This window comes from Theobroma cacao, chromosome 4, assembly GCF_053813885.1.
Source record: "Theobroma cacao isolate CCN51 chromosome 4, ASM5381388v1, whole genome shotgun sequence".
Classification (NCBI taxonomy): domain Eukaryota; kingdom Viridiplantae; phylum Streptophyta; class Magnoliopsida; order Malvales; family Malvaceae; genus Theobroma; species Theobroma cacao.
The window spans coordinates 2,399,787-2,421,545 of NC_142642.1; the positions used below are offsets into that span (position 1 = coordinate 2,399,787).

A 21,759-nucleotide genomic window follows, 5' to 3' on the forward strand; every position below is an offset into this window, starting at 1 on the left:
GTGATGGTACTCTATTAATAATATGAGTTGCAGTAAGAATTGATTCTCCCCAGAATTTTATTGGCAAAGAAGCTTGAAAAAGAAGAGCTTTAGCTACATTTAAAAGATGTTGATGCTTCCTTTCTACTTTTCCATTCTGTTGTGGGGTGTCAACACAAGATAATTGATGCACAATACCATATTTGGAATAAAAATCAGTCAAATTAAACTCAGAACCATTATCAGACCTTAATTGTTTAATTGACTTTTCAAATTGAGTATTGACAATTTGATAAAAAAATGGAATGATAGTACTAACTTCTGACTTTGACCTCATAAGAAATAACCAAGTGAATTTTGTGTAATCATCAATAATAGATAAAAAGAAATGATGACCATTCAATGTAGGTGTTCTGTATGGTCCCCATATGTCAACATGTATTAACTCAAAAGAGGTAGTGGTAGATTGAATATGAGATGGGAAAGGCAATTTCTTTTGTTTGGCTAATGGACAGATATTGCATTGAAAATCATGCTAAAAATTCACATCAGAACAAGACATGTGGATTTGTTTTATTCTTTGTGAGGAAACATGTCCAAGCCTATAATGCCAAAGATAGAAATTGCCACTCAAAAATTCACAAAAACTAGAACAAATAGTTTTGGAAGGTACTGTAAAACCATAATTGAAATTTACAGAAGAGTTTGAAACAACAGAATTAAAATTGTCAAATTTGTGACACTTTCCAAGAATTCTGTCCTTCGAATTTGTTGGTATTTGTGCACTCAAGAATCTTTGCATGATGTACAGCCCATTGACAACCTTAGCATGACCAATCATTGTCCATGTAGGAAGATCCTGAATGAGGCAGGAATTGTTAGTGAAAAGTAAGAAATTTTTCTTATTTTCTGTTAACTTACTAACTGACACTAGATTAAATCTAAAGCATGGGACAAACAAGACATTTTCTAACACCAAGCCTTCTGATAAATGAGCTGTACCTATGTGGGTTACTATGGCTTTGGTATTATCAGGCATTTGCACAAACATGTTATGAACTGGTTTAGATGTCCTAAATTGATGCAACGTACAAGCAATATGATCTGTAGCTCCAGTGTCTATTATCCAAGTGTCAAATTTCAGATTTGGTATGATGTTGGTAATTGAAAAACAACTATGTTTTGAAATCATACCTACTAAAGTCAAGTTAACAAGTGAGGGCTTATTCTGCTATTTAATTGCTGAAGAACACTCCTGATCATTTTCTAAACCATTTTGCTCAGTGACTAGTGCCATCAATTTCTGAATCTGATCTTTGATAAGAGATAAATGTGTAACTAGGTTTTCCACTACATCATCAACTTGTCCATTTCCTGAACATGCAACTGCATTATTAACTGATGTAATTCCACTCTTTTTGAAACTCCCTTTAGACTTAGTGAATTTAAAATCTTCTGGGAATCCTATGACTCGATAACATTTATCCTTTAAATGTCCCTTTTTCCCACAATAACTACACACAAGTTGCATATTTTTCTTTTTCTTTCCATCAGAAGCAGAAACCATGGCAGATGCCTCAACTAAAGGCTGTGATTGTAAAAGCAATGATCTTTGTGATTCCTTCGAAGAACAAGATTATAAGCCTCATTAAGAGTTGGGAAGGGCTTGAGTATCACTATTTGTAATCTTAAAGCTGAATAAGACTCATTCAACCCATTAAGGAAACGAAAGACAATGTCCTTATTGTGTTGGTCTACAAATTTCTTGAAGCAATTGTGGTTACAGCCACCACATTCACAATAAGGAAGAGGCCTGAAATTTCTTAACTTTTCTCAAATGGAATTCAACTCAGTAAAATATTGATCTACTGATCTGGTCCCTTGTGTGATATTGCATAACATGAATTGAAGATTACAAATCTGTGAGTCATCTGGTTGAGAGAAACGCTCTTTCAATGTCTCCCATATCTGTCAAGCAAAATTCATATAAAAGACTGTTGATGCAATTTCTGGTGAAAGGGACTCAAACAGCCAAGCCAAGATCAAGTTATTACACCTGCTCCAATAACCAAACATTTCATTAGTTGGTTTGGGTTCCCCAATTGATCCGTCCACAAAACCAGCCTTATTATGAATGGCCAGTGCAAGTAGAAACGAAAGACTCCAAAATGCATAGTTTGCAGAAGTCAACTTGGGATTTATAACAACAGAACCATGACTATCAGATTGGTGAATGAAATATGGTGAGTGAGGGTCCTCAATTGGAGAAATGGAGGTTTTTGATGAAGAGACAGCCATTCAGCATATCAATTAAAGAGATAAAGCAAATCCAATAATAAGATTCGACTGGGTTGCAACAAAGATGTAAAACCCGATCCTATAAATACATGTCATGACATACATGCATTGAGTAGCATGTTATTACGCTAGAAAAACACCTAAGAATAGACGAAACCCGATATTGTACCTAACGGTACACTTAAATTGAATTAACCTCGAACTAGTTCAAATAGGAATTGTAGGATGAAATTTAATATTTTATAGTCCAAGAATGACTAAAAATGATTGTTCGGAGTTCGAGGGTTTATTTGGGGTAAAATTAGAAATTTTGATATTCAAGGGCAAAATCGTCATTTTGCCACCTAAGATAATAATTTGATCATGGAGTAAAATTTTTGACCAAGATTAACTATTTGGAGTATAATTTAATGATAGGAAGTGAAAAAGTTTAATTCTGGTGATTTTTGGAGTGTAGGGGCAAAATCGTAATGTTGCCACCCACGGACAAAATTTGAGATTTTGAGAGAATTTAGATGAAATTTGACAAATTGGAGTATGCAATGAGTATAAGGGATGAAAAATATGTATATGGGCAATTTTTCAATTTTTGGGGCAAAAATGTAATTTTTGACTTTTACGGGGGTAAAAGTGTAAATTTTAAAATTACTCCACCGAGACTTTGGATGAGTCTGAGAATTTTATCTAAGCTATGAATATATGAGACAAGTGTATGGTGAAAATTTAGAAACAAATGGATGAAATTTTAAAAATGGGCCAATGGGAAAGTGACATGTGGCATTTTTTTTAATGATATAATATTATTTTAATGAAAAGTCAGCCCATTTAAACCCAAATTTTAAGTGCTGGACGGCCATAAGGAATAACAAGAGAGGAAATAGAGAGGAAAGGAAGAAAAAAAGAAAAACCAAAGAGAAACAAGAAAATTCAAAGGGAAATTCGCGGTTTTCGACCGTTTACGCGTCTAACGGTAAGATTTTTCTATTTTAGCTTGATTTCTACCTTTCCTATGCCTTTATTTCCATTTAGCATGCTTGAGGAGAGAGATCAAAAAGTGATATCAAGGGCTGGACGAAATTCTAGGGGAGAGAAATTGAAATTTTTAGGTTTTGATTTTTAGTTAAATTGATAGTTTTAGTTAGTTAAATGTGTTTAGAAATTAAATTGGGCAAGAAATCATTAAATTTTCACAATACCCACTCTTGGCTGGATGCTCAATGCTGTACAATGATGATGAATTGATTTTATTCTAAGGAAAATGAAGAGAAAATGATGAAAAACGATTAAACGTGATAGAAAAACAAAGTAGAAAATTAACCGACTTAATGTCCCATTTTTGGCCAAATTTTCCAAGGAAGAGAGTGAGCTGATTTTGTTATTTTTAGAAGGTTATTGGCTGATAATTAATGGTTAGAAATGTTGGAGAGAGAATGGGATGATTTAGAGCTAAAATGGAGCGCGTTCATACCATGCATTAGTATAGTATTTAAGTTAATTATATAGTGATTTAGCATCAATGTGATGAATTGTGTAAATTTTTGTAATGTGTCTAGGAGGAGAGCCTTCCGGAAAAAGCAAAGAAGTCGTACCCGACGAGTAGTGATCGGGGCACTTAGAAAGCTTTTAGTTTGTACAAATGGTGAGTAAACTTATTATTATTGTAAATTATCTAGAGTTTATTTTAAATGCCTTTTATGTATTTTATGAAATGAGAACGAGATTAAAACGGGATTTTTGATGTTTTAGGAATAAATGTGACAAATAAAAATATATTGTATTGATTATGAAATTGAGTAATTGGAGGCTACAAATTGACTTGAAAAATATATATTTTCTTAGGAATGGCTTATGAGAAATGAGTATATGTGGCTATATTTTGTGAATGCATTAGAAAATTTATGTAAGTTGTTTTACTATGCAGGCTGGATAAATAAATAAAAGCCACGTTATACTGTCGAAATTTTATTAAAATTGGTGGGTTAGTCACTGCAGTGACGAGTTTCCGTGGACTGCCTATTAGAGGGGCACGGTAAACCCAGTTATATAGTTACTCCGGTTGTAGAGACGAGGAGGGTAACTCCCGGGGTAGTATTAGACCTCACTTCACGTCGAACCCCCACGTGAATGTGTAACTCGGCCAACGCCAAAGAACGGCTGGTTTTTAAAAATAAAAATGTGTTTCACGTGTGAATATTTTAACACCCTTGGCAGACTCGGTTAGATGCCTCGGCCAAGGTATCCCCGAGGATTAGTTTTGGCTTGAGCCTTGTTTTAATAAAAGACATAAGCCTTAACAATTGTTTTGGTAAATTACAAATATTTTATGGTTTAAGAAATAAATTGAAAACATTATGAAATGGGTTGAAATTTGTTGTTTAAACTTGCCTCCATTTTACTCACCTTTAGATATTTATGATAATGTCTGTTTACTCATTGGGATTGCAAAATCTCACCCAACTCCTTTCCACCCATTTCAGGTTCAGTATAGACTATAGATAGTTGATCTCATCGAGGACTACCATTGGATCTGTATTTTCCAAACCGTAGGTTCACAGTCCTCTTTACTTTTGTTTATTCGGGGGCCCTCTTATTATTGTAAATTAAATTAAATATTTTGGCTTACTGTATTTCAGTATGTATAAATTTATTTAGCTTTTACGCTATAAAAATTATTCACGTATAACTCTATAAATATTGTTTTATAAGAAAATAGAATATTTTCCTTAATATTTCTTTTATTTTCTTATTATATTCAAATAACCGTAATTTCGTTTTAAATGAAGATTTTAGACTTTTAAACTCATTTTGAATATGAATTATGTGTTTTGTACTTGTATATTACGTTTTAGCCAATTTCAAAATTTTTGAGAAAAAATGACCAAAATACCCCTGTGTGGCGAAAATTTTATTTTGATTGTTTTTGATCTAAAATAGTGTATATTCTCTAAAAACTCGATATTTAACAATGATTGTTCACAGGAAAGGAAAGAAACTGATATGTAAGCCTTGCGGGGTTCCGGTTGGCATTCTGGATAATGAGTGTCAATCAGGGACGTTGCGGCGATTGTCATGAGCCTGAGGGAGGTTTCGGGTCGTGACAAAAGAGAACAAAAATTGAGAAATAGGGAAGTAAAAGGAATTTCGCAATTCTCCAAGTGAACTGAAAATTACCGGTGATAATCACTGGTAATGTGTTGAAAATGAATTGAAATTGAAGCCCATTGGTTTTAATACCATATTAACTTTCTCAAATCAAAAATTTGTAAGGAAGAGAGGAAGTGATATCTAGACAATGGAAGAACGTTGAATCTGATTTTTCATTCTGTTCTTATCAAAAAATAAACTTTACAACTGTTTAGTATTTATATATATGGTTAACCGCTGCACTAACTAACCATAGTTTAGATAACTGATATATAAACTATTGAACACGTGCTCCACCTGCATGCTTATCACGTGTATGTATTTTCATTCTTCTCTCTTAACAGTTCTAGAGCTTAACTTAATCTTTGCACAAGGGCTTATTGACCCATCGCATATACCCTATTGCCAGGGGTGACCCTATAAGTTCAAAAGCCTAAAGTGAAATATTCAAATGAGGCTTTTTTTTATTGAAATTAAAAAAAATTATTAAAATTTTATCCTTCTAGTTTTTTGAGATGCAAAATTTTTAATTAAATTTTTATAATGAAGTTCTTCTAATATTTCTTTTTCAATTGATAATATATTCAATCCATTTAATCTTTCTTGAGACATTATTGATCTTAAATAAGATTTTGTTAATTTTAGTTTTGAAAAACTTCTTTCTCCTGAAGCAACACTTACTGGAATTATTAACATTATTCTGAAAATATTTAACTATTACAATTATCTTATATTTTTTAAATAGCTAATATAAAATCAACAATCAAAATTTTTAATTCAAATAAATCAACTATCACATAAAATAAAAATAATATAGCAATATAATATAAATCTAAATTAAAGTAAAAAAATATGTAAAGATTAGAACAATAGTACCTAATTGTTGAATGTTTATTGTAAATCGCACATGAGGCTCACAGCTTTATGAAGATAATAAAAGAACAGACTTCTTGTGTATTCATTGAAAAAAAATTGAAGTTAAAGGAAAAAGAGCAAATGAGAAAGGAAGATTTCAAAAATAGATATTATACATTGAAAAAAATAATTAGTTTTATATATAAAAAAAAATAACAGTTGGAAATCATTAAATGTGTTGATTGGAAATGAGAGAAATAAATGAGAAAAAAAAAGCTGTTGGAAATAATTATATACATGTAACTGTTACTTTATTGAAAATAAAAAAATATAGTTGAGAATTAATAGTATTCTAGAAATAAAAAAGTAATAAAAAATTGAGATTTATTAGGCACGTAATTAAAAAAAATAAAAGAACAAATAATTTGATGAATTATTTTTTATTTTTATATTTTTTAATATAATTATTATAAAATTATAAATCTTTTTTAAAAATGGGCCTTCCCAAATTGGAGGCCTAAAGCCCTTGCTTGGGTGGCTTCACCCTAGGGCCGGCCTTGCCCATTGCCACTTGAAAACCTATGCTGTTGCTTGGGTTGATTCTTCCACCAAGCTTCGCACTCGACTTGATCGTGTTGGTGGCGAAAACCCTACCTAGAACGACAAGTTCCTTTTCAAGGTCTCACTTGAGTTCCTTTTCAGCAAAACCTTCACCGTCTTTGTTGAGATATATGCCGTCGGTACCTTCAAAGACAACGTTCGTCTGCTTATCAGTAACTTGATCCCAACGACCTTGGCTACCGTGATGAAGACTCTTGCTTTTTGCTGCACTCTTGATCTGCAGCCCTTTTGAGGAATTCTTTGGGACCCTTAACATCGGAGGAATGGTTCTTGATGGCTCTGGTTTCAGCTAGCGTTGAGTAAAGTGCCGGGCATCAATTATCGTGATCTTACAAGTGAGAATCGTAATGGCAAGCATCATCTGGTAAAAAACAAGTCCAAGGCTTCAATTCGTGATATCATGGTGTCTACCCCAAGTGAATGTGGTGATCAATCGAAAATAGGTGATTCCATGACTTCCATTTCATCACCTCTACATACGGCCTTGAGGGAGTTTGCTAGTAGAAACTGGGAGCAACCTTTGGCGGCAATCGACCTGGTGCCTCGTAAAACTGTCGAGGAGATGATTTTTGACAATGATGGAAGCATGGTGAAGATGGAAAAAGATGTTAAGATGATCGTGGAAGAGAACAACAAGCTGAGAGATATGGTTTAGACACTCATAGTAGAAGTAAAGAGGCAATCAACTGTTATATAAGACCTAGCTGGAAGAGTGAAAAGCTTGGAGAAGAAGCTATCAAGGAGGAACAAACTATCAAGGAGGAACAAACAGAGGAAGCTACATTATGGGAAAACAACATGTGTGTTGGAGTTAATGCTTGCATGTGTCAAGTGGACAAAATGACAAGTGACAGTCCACTTGGATATCCTGCATGTTTGTGTGTGTTTTGCTTAGTGTTGAAGACTACTACGTGTAGCTATGCATGTCACTATGATAAACATGTTTTACACTTGTTTCTCATGTATTAACAAGTGTTATATCTGTTGATGACTTGTGTTAATGAAGTTGTGTATATATTTGTTGAATATGAATAAACTAGTGTGGCCTTCTTTCTTTGTCTACCCTGTTTTAGAGATATAAAACAGAGACTGCATCCAACAACCATTTACTCTCTTTTTTCCAAAATTGTAATATGGTATCAGAGCACAATTTGAGTTCTTGAGGGACCAAACCTCTGAATATCACCACAACCTTCCAAACAATAACCCACCGTTGGAGCATGGCAAACAACAATATCTTCTTTCATCAAACACACCATTAAGTGAGTTTGAGGTCCTTAAGATGAAAGACAATGAAGTGATGAAGGTCTGCAGAGATGAGCTAATGCAAACAACAAATTAGGTGAGATTGTTGGATGAGAATATTCTAGGTAAAATTGTTGTGAAGAAAGTCTTTGAAAATGCCTTGAGTGCAAAATTCAAAGGCAAAGTCATGTTTGAGACAACACCAAGAAAGGAACATGGTGAGTTAAGGGAGAAAGAAAAAAGAGGTCATCAACACAACAAGTCTTAGCTCAGGAAGAACAAGTTTCAGATTTGTTCACACAAGCAAGGAATAGTAGCACAGACTACTGTTGCAGCTGAGTATATGGCAGTTGTTATAACTGCAAACCAAGCCACATGGATAAGGAAAGTACCCCTCCATTTTGGAATGCCTCAGAAAAAACCAACTGAGCTGTTCGTGGTTAATAAATCAACAATTACTGTTGCCAAAAATGCAATCTTCTATGGAAGAACAAAACACATCAGTGTCAAGTATTATCTATCAAGTGATGTTAAAAAAAGTGGTGAAGTGCTCATTCCTCACTTTAGTTTTGAAGAACAGTTCATTGACATGTTGACAAAATCACTGAGCAAGCCAAAGATCAACTAAAGATTCTCCATGCAAGCATTAAGGGGGGAATGTTAGAGTTAATGCTTGCATGTGTCAAGTGGACAAAATGACAAGTGACAGTCCACTTAGATATCCTGCATGTTTGTGTGTGTTTTGCTTAGTGTTGAAGACTACTACGTGTAGCTATGCATGTCACTATGATAAACATGTTTTACACTTATTTCTCATGTATTAACAAGTGTTATATCTGTTGATGACTTGTGTTAATGAAGCTGTGTATATATTTGTGGAATGTGAATGAACTAGTGTGGCCTTCTCTCTTTGTCTACTCTGTTTTAGAGATATAAAACAGAGACTGCATCCAGCAGCCATTTACTCTCTTTCTCCCAAAATTATAACAATGTGCACCTAGGGAAAATCATCTGTATAAGATCAGGCATTTTTTCTTTTCTATGCTTGTAGTTTCTATCTATATTTTACAATTCCATTGATAAGAGATGCCGTATGACTTTCAAAATAGAAGAAAAGTTGTTTTGCCAATTGTTACATTTATGCATATATGTGTGTAATATTCAGAACTCTGCAATTCTTCTACAAGTAGCTCATTACATATGTTGTTTCAAATTAAGTTATTGCAAGTGCCTCCATGCCTGCATAAAAGACAAGTACAATGCAAAGATATATCCGTAAACAGTGAAGATATTTTTGGCGAATGAGGTTCAAACTGAAGCTAATTTACGAAAAACCTCTTCCTTGGGATTTACGAAAGGTGGCCAATACTCTGTTACACAACTCGATCGTTCTATACAAGAACCAAGAATATTCTGCACAATTCAAAAGACTCAAAAAAACCTAAGCCTCAAGACTTTACATTCCATGGCTCATACCATCAAGAACTCAAAATGTCAAGAGTAATTCATGCCCTCCAAACCTCACCAGCAGTAACAGGAGAAACTCTGCGATGATTTAGCAGTAGGTAAAGTTAAAATGATCAAGATTTCTATTGATTGACTAAGTAGCTGGTGGAGTTGCGAGCCTCCCCTCAGACTTGACAAAATGTTTCCTGATGGCATAGTCGACTAGGATAATGGTGGATTTGGTGGTGGTAGAAGGAGTCTATGGTCAAGAGGCTGAGATTAACATTCTCCAACAAGTTAATCTCACGAGATGAAGGGCCCCATTGCGATTTCACTTACTTGGTGTACTCTTTTCTCCGATCATGACGAATGAGTTAAAATTTGGTTGGCTTTGTATTTTATTTATGTTGTTTAAAAATGTCTTTTGATCAATCAGTTAAAAAAAAGTTAAAAACTTTTACTAGTCTGTTTAGTTCTTCTATCTTCGACGGTAATGTTGTATTTATGCATCATATTGGGAGCTTTATGATTTGAATGAGTAAACGACATCATATTGAGGGTGTTTCCTTTATTTAGGCCAAGGTAAGTCTACACTTGATTACTGCTGTTTAGCTTCACTGTTAGCCTGTTATATAGAAGAATTGATGGTATATTTAAGCGGGATGGGTAGCTTTCAGATTATCAAATATGTGTAACCGAGTTTTTGTTCCTTTTTTTCTCAATTGGGTTGACAGAGTGATGAACTGAGAATCCAACGATGCTTCTTGCTTCAGTTTGCTCCATTCTTGAAGAAATACCATGATTTGTGAATCTTTAACTTCATAGTCCATTGCCATTGCCAGAAAGCTCTGTTTAACAAAATCTACATGAGTCTAACTATTGTCATCCTAAGAAGAATTAGTGAAATTTCATAATACAAAGATGCCTTTGAATGGGTTATTTTTTAGAGTTTTGTTACTCTAATGCTGTGCTGATTAACATAAAATCAAAGTCCAAGCCTTAACGAAGATATGGGGAGGTTCAAGAATCTCAAATTTCTAATGCCATCAAGGAAACATGCAGTGGAAATTGCCCAAGAAACAATGAAGATAAAACTCAGAGAAATCAAACAAACAAAAAAATTCAAGAATTTACGTGGTTTTACCTTTTGCCTACTTCCACGGAGTGAAACTATTATTCTATTATTGAGAAATTAAAGTACAATAAATTGACCTTTATGGTTTTCCAAACCAACCCAAGATCCCTTGCACACTTTTCCTCAATAACCTCCCAAGAACACTCACCCAAATCACTCTAGCTCCACATAGAGCAAAAGACAGAGTTACAAGGTGTTCTCTTTTTAGAGCTCTCAAAGCACTACTTACAATTCTAAAGCCTAGAGATCCACTTTTATTGTATAAAAGTCCAAAGTAGGATGTGATTAGGACTCGATGTGAAATAAGAAGTTTAAAACTATACAACTACTCAATGTTGTACATAAACAAGAATCCTAATAAAAAAAGATCTAGAATTCTAGTTAACCTAAAACTCAACAAATCTCCACCTTTGACTTGAATTCAAACTCTTTAAACCTCTTCCACCAATCGCACTTAATTGCAACTTCCTAACTCTACTTACTTTCCAACACCTTTAACAACTCTCCAATCATAAGACTTTCCAAATCATTGGCCTTTATAATTATCACGACTACACATACTGAATCAAGCATGATCCAACACTCGATTCCACAAAACGGCCAATGCACCTGTGTAGCTGCCAAGTCAATGGCACTAATTGACTTCAGAAAGGGACCTTGATGACCCTTCCAATTCACTACTGACAAGATTTTTTATCCTTTCACCATCGTCTACACCATGGGAACCTTTCATCACCTCATCGGCAAATGAAATCTCACTTTGGTAGTTACCATCCCTTCGAGGCCTCACATTCTAGATGATATATACCATTATGCAAATTTCCCCTCATCAGGACCATGTCGCCTTGTGTGACTTTTACCACTCCATCACAAGCAGAATATCCATACCCTTTGGAGTCTAACAGGCTCAATGACATTAGATTCTTACGCATCCCTGAAACATAGGCCACACCACCCAAAGAGCACACAACCTTATCAAACATTTTGATTTTCACCACTTCGAGACCTATGACCTTTACTATTGACTTATTACCCAAAGTTAAATTTTCAGCCACCCCTTCTTGAAATAAATCAAAACAATCTTTCTGATAACATACGTGAGTGGCAGAAGCATAATCTAAATACTAATCAGAATTTGCATCCATATTTTCTAAGATTGCAAGGACATCACAATCAGCACTTTCAACAACGAAAGCACACTCATCTTTGTTCTTGTTACTTTCATCCCATTCTGTAGGATAATCCCTTTTAATATGTCCATACCCTTTGCATTGAAAACATTGAATATTGTTGGATCTAGACTTGCCACCCTTAGATCCCTTACCGGTTCACTTCCTCCTACAAACCTCAGTTACCAATGCCAAGCCATTTGGATCTCTAACCCTTTCCTTACTTTTCTTTCGGGCTTCACGAATCATTAACGTTGCTTGTGCTTGTTCTAACGTTATTGTATCCATCTCACATATCAAAGATTCCACAGATACCTCATAGGAGTTTAGAAGCAAAGTCAGGAACAATAGTGCCTTTTCCTCTTCCTCCACCTTCACATTAACCTTCTTCAACTGATCAGTGATCCCATCAAATTCATTCATCTGCTTCATGAGGTCTCCATTCTCCTCCATCTTTAAGCGATGCAACTTTCGCCCAAGCTGCAACTTGTTGGAAAGACTTTTCGCCAAGTAAATCTTCTCTAACTTTGCCCATAACCTTGGAGCATAATTCTTATCAATAACATGGTTAAACATGTTATCTCCAATGCAAAGCTGAATAGTGCTCACACACCTTTGCTTCAACTATGCCCATTCAACATCCTTCATTTCATCTAGTTACCCTTTCTCCTTTCCTAGCAAAGGGTGCATTAAACCTTGCTGCATAAAGAGATCTTTCATCATTTTCTGCCATTACGTGAATCTAGTCATCCCATCAAACTTTTCAATTGAAAAATTCGTAGAACTAGTAACTTTGGACAGCCTTGTTGAATCTTGAATTTACTGAGCCCGAAGCTCTGATACTAGTTTGTTGTGAAAATTGCCCAAAAAACAACAAAGATAAAACCCAGAGAAATCAAGTAAACAGAAAAAAAAAAATTTATATAGTTCAACCTCTTGCCTACGTCCACGGAGTGAAACTATTCTTCTATTATTGAGAAATTAAAGTACAATAAATTAACCTTTATGGTTCCCCAAACTAACCCAAGATCTCTTGTATACTCTTCCTCAATAACTTCCCAAGAACATTCACCCAAACCATTCTATCTTCACATAGAGCAAAAGACAGAGTTACAAGGTGTTCTTTCTCTAGAGCTCTCAAAGCACTACTTGCAATTCTAAAGCCTAGAGATATGCTTTTATAGTATAAAAGTTCAATGTAGAATGTGATTAGGACTCGATGTGGAATAAGAAGTTTAAAACCATACAACTATTCAATGTTGTATACAAACAAGAATCCTAATCAAATAAGATCTAGAATTTTAGTCAACCTAAAACTCAACAAAACATATTTTTAAAAATAGAAGGTTTCATTTTATCTCTTAGATTGCTAATGATAGTGAAGGTTTGTACAAACAGAAATCCATATTTCATTGGGATAAGAGTATGTCAAATTGAATAATGGTGAACGTGTTACAGCTAGTGGAAAGGTTAAGACGGAGAGTGGTGCAAAAGTGAAAGCTAAAGAAATAGGAATATCTTTCAAAGAAACAAGTAATGTAGAGAATGCTGAGACAACAAAGTAGCAGAAGCTTTGTGAGATTGAACCGTTAAGAGATCATTACAGAGTGGTCAAGAGCAGATGACATATGATAAAGGTGGTTAGTAGCAAAATGTTTTGAGCTTGCAACAATTATTTTAATGAGCATTACAGTTTAGTAGTGCAATATATCACACTTGATGCTCATTCTCTTCTATTATACCCAGTTATATAGGCCTTGTTTATATGCAACACAAGGCCCTTTACCTTTTAAAAGAAGAAGAGAGACATAATATTTCAAAACCATTCGAGAGTGTTTTCACAATACAATTGCTTTCAAAGGTGTTTTCACTACCTTGATCCATATATTTCGTTAACGTATAAATAGGGGTAAGGAGCTTTTAAGTAGTCAAGATGTGCATCACATTTTATAATTTATTTGACATGTGAAGGTTTTTGTGTTAATTGAATTGGTCTATTCCATTTTTTTACTTGTTTGTCTAAATATGAAAGTTTTCATTATAAATGACATGACATTGCGATTGATTCATCAATATGTCTTCACTTCACTTATCATCTCAAATTGTATAATTTAAAGTAAAAAATTTTATTATTTATCATGAAAATTTCCACAGCTGTTTCTTTCTCATGTCTTATTATTTCCTTGTGTCTATCAGTATTCCATTTCTAAAGGTTGAAGCTGATAACTTGGTATATGTACACACAAATTTCTCGTCGAAATTTCTTGACTTGAAATTATGAGACAAATACAAATATTTGATGATATGAGTGATAATCTCTGAAAATTCCTTTGATTAATTTCTTCAATTCGTCTCAAATTCCATTAGCACTTGAGAACCTAAAAGAGCTTGAGTTGTTGGACCTTTCACAGAACAAACTCTCAGGGAAAATTCCTCCACAACTTACAAGTCTAACTTTCTTATCAGCACTAGACTTGTCTTACAACAACTTTGAAAGAACCATACCACAAAGTAACCAATTCAATACATTTTCAAATGATTCTCATCGAGGGAACCCAAGATTATGTATGTTGCCTTTGACAAGGAAATGTGATGAAGTTGGTTTTCCACTGCCACTTCTAGGGGAAGATGTAGATTCATTGGTAGATGGTATATCTGATTAGAAAATCGTGTTAATTGGTTATGTATGTGGATTGGTGATTGGGTGATCTATTGGATATACAGCACTGAATGAGATGGGAAACAAATGGCTTGACAGTTGCAAATGGAATGGGAAAAGGAATTGTAGAAGATGTAGGGGACTTTATCAAAATTCATGTTTCCAAGTCAAACAGGTAAAAATTTTCTTTTGAAACTTTGAAATATTTTTGAATGTGAAAGGATATTATTTGAATTTTTTGAACTCATTATGTCTCTCTTTGCAAGGTTCACTATCATATCATAAATTTTCTTCTTGTAGCATTGACATACATTATCAATCATTCTATTACAATTTTACAATGTAGGTATTTAAAACAAGACATGGCATGTAGAATAGTGTCCGGGCCTACCTTTTCAGTTCTAGAACAAGAACAAACATCTACTATGTTGTGAAAATTACGAAATTGTCTTTAAAGAATTGCCCAAGATCTTACCCAATCAATAGAATAAAGAAAGAAGAAATCAAGCACACCTATAAGAACACAAGAATTTACGTGGTTTGGTCTTTTGATGACTACGTCCACGGGCACAACAACAGAGAAAGATTCATTAAGAGAAAAAATTAGGAGATTACAAGAACAATCTCAAACTTACAACCCTTATCCCACGTACACCCAAACCACTCTCTTTAAATCTAGGTAATGATTATTCTTTAACCCCATAAGGTCCTTTTATGGTGGCAAATACAATAGCCTTATCCTAATATAATTAGAAATTGTTATTCTAGTCTAACTAGATTTAAAGACTATTTTAATAAGGTATACTAATTTAATTAGAATTAAACAATCCTAATTAAATCACAATTCAAGACTATCCTAACAAATCTCCATCTTAAGTTTGAATTCACCAAACTCCACTTTACGAACCAATCTTTGTCGACATCGCCACTACCCCAAAGGGTCTCAAGCACTACGAACACCGATCAAGTCCAAGCAATGCTTGAACTTTATCCTAAAAATCGACTTAGTTAGCATATCTGCCAAATTTTCATCTGTAGCTATTTTCTTTACTACAATGTCACCTCTAGAAACAATCTCTCGAATGAAGTTACACTTGACTTGGATGTGTTTGGTTTTCTCATGAAACATCTGATTTTTAGTCAAATGTATAGCACTTTGACTATCACAAAACAAAACTGTATGTGCTTGTCCAAAACCAAAATCACTAACCAAGCCTTTAAGCCACAAAGCCTCCTTCATTGCCTCGGTCACAGCCATATATTCAGCTTCAGTTGTAGACAAAGCAACGGTTGATTGAAGAACTACTTTCCAACTGATTGCAGACCTTGAGAGAGTGAACACATACCCCATTTGAGATCTTACTATTTAGATCACCAGCAAAATCTGAATCGGATAAGCCAACTACATTACAGCTAGTGCTTGCACCTCCTTCATACACTAAGCCAACATCTATAGTGCCTTTTAAATATTGAAGGATCCACTTAACAGCTTGCCAATGTCTTTTTCCTAGTTTATCCATGAATCTACTAACCATACTGACAACATGTGAAATATCAAGCCTAGTGCATACCATAACGTACATAATGCTACCCATTGCATTGGCATAAGGAACACGAGTCATGTACTCCTCCTCATCCTCCATTTGTGGTGATAAACCAGTTGAAAGTTTTAGGTGTAGTCCCAATGGAGTAGTCACAGACTTAGCATCTTGCATTCCAAAATGTTCTAGTACATTTTGAATGTATTTCTTTTGTGACAAACATAATCTCGACGCTCGTCTATCTTTGACAATTCCCATGCCCAATATTTTCTTTGCACCACCTAAGTCTTTCATCTCAAGCTCACCATTAAGTTGCTCCTTCAAAACATCAATATCTGACATACTTTTAGCAGCAATAAGCATGTCATCCACATACAATAACAAATAGATAAATGAATAATCTAGAAGCCTTTTATAGTAGACATAACCATCATATACACTTTTAGTATACGCATGTGCCTTCATGAACATCTCAAACCTTTGATACCATTGCTTAGGAGATTGTTTTAAGCCATATAATGACTTTTTAAGTAGACACACATAATTTTCCATACTGAGAACAACGAATCCCTCAGGTTGTTGCATTATATCCGCTTTTCAAGCTCATTATGTAAGAACGCTATCTTGACATTAAGTTACTCCAACTCAAAGTTAAAATATGTCATTATAGAAAGCAACACGCGGATTGAACGATGCTTCACAACAGGAAAGAATACCTCATTGTAGTCAATTCCCTCTTTTTGTGCATACCTTTTTGCCACAAGTCGTGCTTTGAATCTAGCACTTTCAACCCCTAAGATCCCTTCCTTTTTCTTGAAGCCCATTTGCATCCCACAACATTTTGGCCTTTAAGTGGTTTCACAAGCTCCCATGTTTGATTTCGGTGTAAAGACTCAATCTCCTCATTCATAGCAGTTAGCCACTGAGAAGACTCAATACAAGTAATTGCCTCACGATAAGAGTAAGGCTCATTAGTCTCTACTTCTTCAGCGACGGATAAAACATAAGAATCAAAATCACGCTCCACACAAGTAACAAAGTCATCAAACTTCTGAGGTGCTTTTGAAATCCTTCTAGGTCTGTCTGTAGCGATGCTTTGTTGTCGTATATGAGATACTGATTCTTGTACTTCTTGCGATTCATTTTGGATTTCACTGTCATCTTGCACTATCCCAAGAGCATTGAGTTCAAGCTCCACCTGCTTGTCCACTTCTTAGTCTGATGAGATTGCAATTCTAGACTTTATCCCATGAAGTAATGCAAACTCGTCAAAGGTAACATCCCGACTTACCATCAACTTGGGGGGACTTTGGATTAGTACAACATAGCTGATAACCCTTCACCCCATATGCATAGCCTAGGAATATGCACTTTTTTGCCCTCGGCTCAAGTTTACCATCACTTACATGAGCATAAGCAGGACAACAAAATACTCTCAATATAGAGTAATCGGTGGGTTTATCTGACCAAATTTCCTCGGGAGTCTTTAATTCAACTGCAATTGATGGAGACCAATTTACCAAGTAGCAAGCCATGTTGATAGCTTCTGTCCAGAATACTTTAAATAAACCAGCATTAGAAAGCATGCATCTTGCTCTTTCAACAAGTGTTCGATTCATCCGTTCTGCAACATCGTTTTGTTGTGGTGTTTTGATGACAGTGCGATGTCTAATGATTCCCTTATTCTTGCAAAATAGATCAAACTAACCTTTGCAAAATTCCAAACCATTATCTGTTCCAAAGCGCTTGATCCTTTTCCCTGTCTGCTTCTCGATCAGTGCCTTCCATAGCAAAAAAATGGTAAACACTTCATTTTTAGCCTTTAGAAAATACGTCCACACCTTTCTTGAAAAATCATCAATAAAGGTTAACATGTATAATGATCCACCTTTTAATGCCACTAGAGAAGGACCCCATAAATCTGAGTGGATGTAGTCTACTATATTCTTGGTTCGATGTGTAGCAGTGCTAAATTTCACTCGGTGTTGTTTGCCATAGATGTAATGTTCATAGAAATCTAACTTTCTTGTCTTTTGACCACACAGTAAACCAGACTTACTCAATTCTGTCATTCATTTCTCACTCATATGACCCAATCTCATATGCCATAAACGTGTAACATCATCATCAGGATCATGGGATGAGACTATAGAAGTAGTTTCAATAATCGTGCTTCCCACTAAACGATAAAAGCCCCCAGTTAACGTACCTTTCATGATAGTTAAGACTCCTTTAGATACCTTTAAGATACCATCTTGGCCATTATATTTGTAACTCTTCTTATCCAACAAACTCAAGGATATCAAATTCTTTTTCATGTCAGGTACATGTTTCACCTCAAGTGCCCTTACTATACCATCAAACATTTTGATTCGAATTGTGCTAATCCCAACAACTGAAAGAGAGAAATCATCTCCTAATTGTATAATGCTCATATCAACAGATTGATAAGTTGTAAACCAATCACGCCTAGGACATATATGGAATCAACAAGCCGAATCTAAGATCCATGTATCCTTAAAGTTACCATTAGTAACTGCAGGAACATTATCAGCTTCCTCAAAAGTATCAAAATCATTTTCAACTATGTTTGCAGTATTTTCAGACTTGTTGATCTTTTCATCACCCTTGAATTTAATACAGTCTTGACGAAAGTGACATTTCTTACCACAGTTCTAGCAAATCTTCCCTCTTGATCTAGATTTGGATCTAGATTTACCTTTTCTATCTGAGCTTTTCTCTTCACTTCTACCTCTATTCACAATCAACCCTTCTGCTTGATTTTCATTTCGAATACCACCAACTTTCTTCTTTAATTTCTTGAAATTTAAAGATGCCCTTACATCCTCAAAAGTGAGAGTGTATCGGCCGTATAACATAGTATCCATGAAGTTTTCATACGATGGAGGCAAAGAACATAAAAGAATTAAGGCTAAGTTTTCATCCTCAATTTTAACATCGATATTCTTTAAATCAAGAATAACTCTATTAAATTCATCAATGTGGGTATTAACGGATATACCTTCACTCATCTTGAGAGTATACAATCGTTGATTCATATAAAACCGATTTGTCCAGGATTTAGTCATATAAATACTCTCGAGTTTAAACCACACTGCAGCAGTAGATTCTTCATTCGTGACTTCTCTTAGCACCTTATTAGACAAAGCTAGGAGAATAGCACTATGTGCTTTCTCCATATGGTCATTTTTCTCACCATTAGATAAATTCGAAGGAAGATACTCTTTTTCCTTCAGTGCTTTCAACAGTCCTTGTTGCACTAGCAATGCGCGCATCTTAACACGCCATAGGCTGAAATTATTTCTTCCATTAAACTTTTCAATCTCATACTTGGTCGACAAAGTTGCCATAGCGAGATTCAAATTGACTTAAGACCTTGAAGCTCTGATACCAGTTTGTTGTGAAAATTGTAAAATTGTCTCTAAAAATTACCCAAGATCTTACCCAATAAATAGAATAAAGAAAGAAAGAAAGAAATCAAGCACACCCATAAGAACACAAAAATTTACGTGGTTCAGTCTTTTGATGACCTGCGTCCATGGTCACATCAACAGAGAAAGATTCACTAAGAGAAAAAAATCAGGAGATTACAAGAACAATCTCAAACTCACAACCCTTATCCCACATACACCCAAACCACTTTCTCTAAATCTAGGTGATGATTATTCTTTAATCCCATAGAGTCCTTTTATAGTGGCAAATACAATAATCTTATCCTAATATAATTAAGAATTGTTATTCTAGTCTAACTAGATTTAAAGACTATTTTATTAAGGTATATTAATTTAATTAGAATTAAACAATCTTAATTAAATCACAATTGAAGACTATCCTAACATACTAAGAACAGAATAATCTTAACAAATCAAGATCAAGTAAATATCTGTTGTCGTTGTGTTGGAAGAGAACAATTTATATCAAGGTATGTGTTTCTATTTCCTAGATGATAAGTTTTCCCAAACCTCTCATAGCTAATTCCTTATAAAATTTTCTTTATATTAATCCAATATCATCATCCTCTGTTTCTCTGTTTCTACACTCACAAACAACTGTTTTGTTGTACGATCTTGAGCTACAAAATTTCAATCCTAAGTTGATATCCATTTAGAATAGTTGACTGCACAAACAAATGAAGTAGTGCAGTGCAACTTTTAACAACTCGAAGGGTATGAATGATGCAAAAACTTTCTAATGGTCTAAAATTGAAAGAAGTACATATTAATATGTTATGTTGACTTTTTTAATTGATTCAGTTTTAGCTTTCAAAAAAGAAAGTGGTTAAAGCTTGTTATGAAATGCGCATCTCTTAGTAAAACGAAGTAACTTCATCCTTGTAATTTTCAGGCCAATGATTTAAGATGATACATATTGCATGGAAAAGAAGGCGTACATAGCTGCAATTCCATTCCGATTAAAGGCTTCCACTTATCTGTTACTTTATGAAATTGCTGCTTCAACTCCATTCTTTTATGCCCAATCACAAGCAAAAGACCTTCTTTCCCTTAGTTTCAACTCATGCTAGATATTGTGGACCCTTTGAAGAAATGCCAGGTCATTTCGCTCTCAAGTAGTCAACTTGATGATCTAATAAACCAGGAAGGTTGTTAAGCCTTCAGCAATCTGCAATTCAACCTATTATGAATTTTGGCTCAGCATTTATGTTTGCAAGTTTTGTGCAGGTTAAAAAGATATTTGATGACTTGAGGTTGATGAAAGTCTCATTGGACGGAGTGATTATACATGTACAAAGATATTGTAGCGAGAGGCTTCTACTACAGCTATGTTTTCCATGTAGCCTTAGTTCTTGTTTCTCAGAGCTGATGCTTAATTAAAAAATGTGCTTATCAAAGCAAATTACTTTATTCTCATCAAAACGGTGATTATAAAATTTTAGAGGAAAGAAGAAAACAAAAGAGACAATAACGTTAAAGTTCACGCTAAACATGTAACATATCAATAAAACTGCTTTTAAGGGCCAAAGATTACTGATCTTGATGGAAAAAACCCATTGAGTTTAAGTTTAGGTTGGCTATGTGATTTCACTAACATTGTTTTTCTTTTATGCAGAAAGTAGTGTTCTCTCCATTGAGCAAACTGTTCATTCCCCTGCTTCCTCCAAAGAATGCTTTCTCTGCTTTGGATATTCTTTCCAAATTGGAATGCTCCTTAAATACTATCACCGCCTTCCTTAGATGTTCCCACCCCACTGAAACTCTCAGGGGTTGTAATAGGTCAAGAATATTTTACGAGTAGGTGTCATGGACTCTAATTTGATCAACCTAAATCTTGGCCATTGTGGAGGTTGTAAGTTGTAGCTGGTTCTTGCAAGATTAATATTGCACTGCTACCAAGAGATGGAAACGCTACTTCACGTGCAAAAGATAGTGATACAGTTGGTTGGTATCTTAGGAAAGCCGTGGATATTCTTGAGTGCTATAAAAAGAATAAAGTTTGTTGATCCAAGGGGTCTGTGGGTTTGTTTTGCTGATGACACTGTATGCATAGGTGTTTGGTTTTATTTAGTTTTGCTGGGCTATATTCTTGTGAGCAGCTCCTTTTGGGGTTGCTTGTTTGTAGCATTGCTGTTGTGTAATTCCTTTTTTATTAACAAATTGAGATGTTTTTCAAAAAACAAAAAGGGTGTGA

The 21,759-nt window shown here is 34.7% G+C and overlaps 1 long non-coding RNA gene and 1 pseudogene across 1 annotated transcript; one reads left to right on the forward strand and one right to left on the reverse strand.

Moving 5' to 3' along the window:
- Positions 1 to 1,573: 1,573 nt before the first annotated feature.
- LOC148763055 (uncharacterized) lies at positions 1,574 to 5,591 on the reverse strand. Its single transcript, XR_016025965.1, has 2 exons — positions 5,449 to 5,591; positions 1,574 to 2,035 (listed from the first exon to the last, which is right to left on the reverse strand). It is a non-coding gene; the product is annotated as an uncharacterized LOC148763055 (long non-coding RNA).
- Positions 5,592 to 6,328: 737 nt separating this feature from the next.
- On the forward strand, positions 6,329 to 7,741 carry LOC148763056 (uncharacterized; annotated as a pseudogene).
- The last annotated feature ends 14,018 nt before the right edge of the window (positions 7,742 to 21,759 follow it).